The sequence below is a fragment of the Pteropus vampyrus genome, unplaced genomic scaffold (genome assembly GCF_000151845.1).
Source record: "Pteropus vampyrus isolate Shadow unplaced genomic scaffold, Pvam_2.0 Scaffold93, whole genome shotgun sequence".
In the NCBI taxonomy this organism is placed as follows: Eukaryota; Metazoa; Chordata; class Mammalia; order Chiroptera; family Pteropodidae; genus Pteropus; species Pteropus vampyrus.
In genome coordinates, this window is record NW_011888874.1 from 417,404 (window position 1) to 421,813 (window position 4,410).

Here is a 4,410-nt window from a genome sequence, read left to right on the forward strand (position 1 = left end):
TCAATTAAAATGCTCTGCTCGTCGTTCCCAAAGGCATTGGTTGGTCAGAAACCTTCTGCAGCCTCATACGTTGCCTCTTCTTCTTTTTTAATTTTTCTGTGTGTCACTTTGCAGAGTGGCCAAACCAAAATGCTATTTTGGGCAGATGCATTTCTGCGTCTAGCTGGATAGTTCTGTACAATCCTTTCAACTCATTATTCACCCCGATGGGCACTTTGGTGCCAGCGAATTCCAGTGGGTTCATTTGATGTGACTGTTCTGCTGAAAAGAAATGTTGGACAGGGGCCATCGTCGACAGAGCGGAGGTTTGGATGATCCTGCCCGCTGAATCTCTGCTGCAGAAGAGAAGTCACGGCCGCTGAGCACTCGTCTGAGCGTTTGACACGATTCGAGCTGTTTTAGAGACAGACGTAGTTTAACCGTTAGACTTTTCCTGTGGCGCGTCTGCCCGAGGAGTCAGGTGGCCCTGTGTCAGGACGACTCATGTTTTCCTGCCAAAACAGACCTTCCTGGCTTCTTCCTCAGAGGAATAGCATTTGGTCACTTCCTTTCAGGTGCCCGGAGGGAGCCATTGCTGTATGAAGTCACAGGCCCGTGGAGCGGGCACCTGGATTATGTTCTTCTAGCTCCCAGCAGCGTTGAATTAACAGATGGGTTAACGTTATGCTCAGTTTTTATCTAGGGTCGTGATGAGAAATGGCTACGTGGGTTTGTGCTTTTGTAAAACATCTGTCGAGGATGTTATCCACCATGTTAAATGTCTTTAAAACAATGATACTCATGGAAATCTGCTTTTTGTTCAGAGCTGGGGAAATTGTATCTCTACTGATGAATTCATGTGATTAAAGTCAGATAAAAGCTACTTGATAGATCATGTTTTATCTTTCGCCTTGGTTGCCGTGAAGCTCAGAGATCATTTTTGCGCTCGATGTAGAAACTTTCTAAGCTCCGTTTTAAAAAAACATGATTCTCACCCTTCTTCATCTTTATTGTGTCTTGGTTTTGGGTCTGTTCTGTTGTAACTGTGCTTTTTATGATGGGCCGTATCAAATTGTTTTTGGAAATTGGGGTGAGAGATTCCAATGATTCATTCTAGAGTTTCCTGAGTGACTCATGCTTTGTGATCGCCATTAGGGAGAGAAGGGCAGGTAAAGGAGGAGGGGTTTTGAAGAAGGAAGAGAAGAGATTTCACATAATTCAAGGTGGGCGGTGGGCCTTCGGGACTCACGAAGTGAGCAGTTGGGCCGTCATGAGGAGTAATGGGAAAGAAGGTAGCAAACCTCGGCTCGGAGGAGTTAAAGGCGGTTCTGGGCGTCTGGGTTTGGAGACTAGGTCTACTTAGGACTAGGTTACGTGACCTCTGAGAAACTTAAGTTTTTGCATAGAGGTGGCATAAGATGAAAGTATGGTGTAGAATATTTACCTGACCTGTGTCATGATTGGAATTGAGTTGAGATTAGAATGGAAAAGTCAGCTGATGGGAGGATGCAGACATTCAGGCATGCCTGATAGAGGCCTACATTTGCAGAGATGGAGAAGGAAAGAATTCTGAGCTATGACGTTAAAAAAAACAAAAGACCTAGAAGATTTTGACTCGCATTCAACTCTATGTCAAAGATGATCCCAGAGTTATAGTGTCAGAAATTTATTTTAGGCCTTATTTTAGCTTGACTTCAAATTTGGCTAGGCATTGCTTTGATAGATTATCTTTAATATCGAGTATGGTGAAAGCATTCAACGCTGACATTTTGGCATTCAAGATTGCACTGTAATGATTGGAGGCTAACATTTAATTACGTACTTAATTTTTTTTATTATACGGCCGATCATATATCCTCCCGATATCATATTTTCTAACAGATGTTTTAGAGCATCACTTCAACGTGTTGGTGTGATTGGCCGTTTTAAATGTCTGTCTTTGGTTGCTCGCCCATTTCCTTGGCCCCTGCGGGGGCTATGAGGTTGGCCAGTGCTGTCTTTCGTCCGGATTGAACGATAGTGGAGCTGGTGACCAACCTTTGGTACACTGACCGGCTCTCTTACAATCCCCTGGTGCTAAGACTCTCTTGTGGATCCTTCTTTAGTCGGTGCCTTGAATCTGGCAAGATTTGCTGTCTCGAGTTCATTTTCTCACCCGGATGACTTTTTCTTAGCATATCCACGTCGCTCATCTTGGGAAGGCTCTCTCTTAGTTTCCACATCTGATTTTGGAATCAGATCTAGCCGGGCATCGTTAGCCTTAGCTACTCTAATTTCCTGCAAGAGCAGGCGAGCCGTGAGGGGGGTCGTGTTGCTCAAGAGCGTGTGAGCTGATGAGCTGGTTCTTAGGGGGCTGTTCTGTAAGGTGAGGGGCCTTACCTGGAGCTGTGAGCGATTTGACTAAAGGGGGGTTGTCCTTCTACTTCTCATGATAAAGAATTCGAAAGTCTGCTCACTGGAACAAATAGTTAAATATACCTTATTTTGGCAGGGGTGGAGGCACAAAATTCAATATTCTTTTTCTTCTCATTTCTGCAGAAATTTAGAATTGTGTAGTGCCAAAGGGGAAATTAAAGTTAAAGAATTTAACACAATAAGATAAGAGAGAGCGAGTCACCGGGCGTCCTGACCCAGGCCCGGTGCCTTTGCTTTGCACACACTGTGACCTCAGGCCACTGTGCTCCGGAAGTGCCTTTTCTTCTACCCAGATAAGGGAACCCAGAAGTCTTTGCCGAATGCCTCGTTCTCACTTTGGAGGCCAGGTGTTTGGAAGGAAGGCAGTGTGAAACAGACTTATCGTGAACTTTGGGATCAAAACCTAGCTCTTCATGAACCAGCTTAAAGTCACGTGATTAACCTCAGTTCCTCCATTTATGCATCTGGGGACTGGAGGTGGGCATAACGAACCGGTGTCTTTGGTCAGTTTTTTATGTTGCTTCTAGAGGACCCATCTACTGGGTTCGGTCTGTGGCCTTAGCATTCCTGATGTCCCAGATGGCACTTGCATCCTGCCCATGGGCGTAGAGTGGCCCTCAGTGAAAACCGTATTTATTTTCGTGATTTTTTTCTTTGCCGAAGTTGGGCAGAGGGCTTACTCAGAGTACACTTTAAGTAGAGACTGGGAAGAAATTCCTATTCAGTTTGGAATACGTCAGTGTGGAATAGAAATCTTTGCAGTTGAAAAAAGACAAATGTACAAGATTTTGTGAATCTCCTCAAAATCAATTCGAGTCCAGAGCTGAAATGCAAACAGGGATAATGAAGCAATGACCAGTACGATGCTAGGTAACTTCGGGGACTTTTTTTTTGAATGTCACACTCGTGTTGAATACAGAGGGCAAAAATGGAGATATCTTTAGCCCCAGAACTCTTGTGCAATCTCTTGATAATTTATTCTTCGAGGCCACCTTATAGGCGAAGTTGTGCTTCAGATTGGCATCAGTTACCAGTCCCCATCCCCACCTGTGCTGCATCTGGAATGCAAAGTGGATCCACTGTGGGCTTCAGGTGGCAGTGGATGGGAGCCGACCATCATGTATCGCTAAAGAAACGTTGCACAACTGCCCTTCTACTTTCCGTAATCCCAGGGAAAAAAATCCAAAGCCCAGTTGTATCTGCTGATAGGCCAACCCTCTCCTTAAATCTTAACTCCTCTCTCAAGCAAATGACTCATTATTCCACATTATCTGTTAATCTGCCAGATGCATTAGATGTAAATGGATGTCACTTCGGCTCCGCGCAATATAAGTGAGATTTCATCTTATTGGCCTCACTTGTTAAAATCGTATGTAAAAACAAGATTGATTCCTAAGGCTTTTAACTAAGTCAGTATTCATCCTGCAGCTCTAGGTTGGTTATTGTTCCTTAGGCTCTGTTCTTACTCTTTAAATATATGTCCCCTGTGCATTTTCCCTAAATTCCTAATCCTTTCCTGGCATGTCCCAAGAAAAAAAGAAACATTATAAAGCTGCAAATAAAAAGAGTTTAAAACAAAACCTTGATGCTATTCACTGATCTACTATCTCGCAATTAATCACCACAGACAAACAGGAAGTGAGGTAGGAGAGCAACTAGCAGGTGTCTGGAATGGGGCAGGGACGTCCCTCCTTTTCCTACTTATATCAAGAGTGATGACAGCCATCTATTTATCGTTAGATAGAAAACCCCCCAAGTTGTAAATGAAAAAAAAATTAGATTAAAAAATTAAAATTTGTCTTTGAGAAATGGGTGCTTGATTTTGTACTCATTTTGGTAGTCTGTGCAGGGTCCAGGTATGTCAGATTATAATTCTTCCAAGAATGCCACCTGCAAACCATATCGTTTAGATAAATGATGGCTGGTTGGGTCATGTGCTGAGGAAGTGTGACAGGTCCTGGGATTGAATCAGGTGATAGGAAAAAAAATTGAATCGGGAATGATTTGAATGTATTT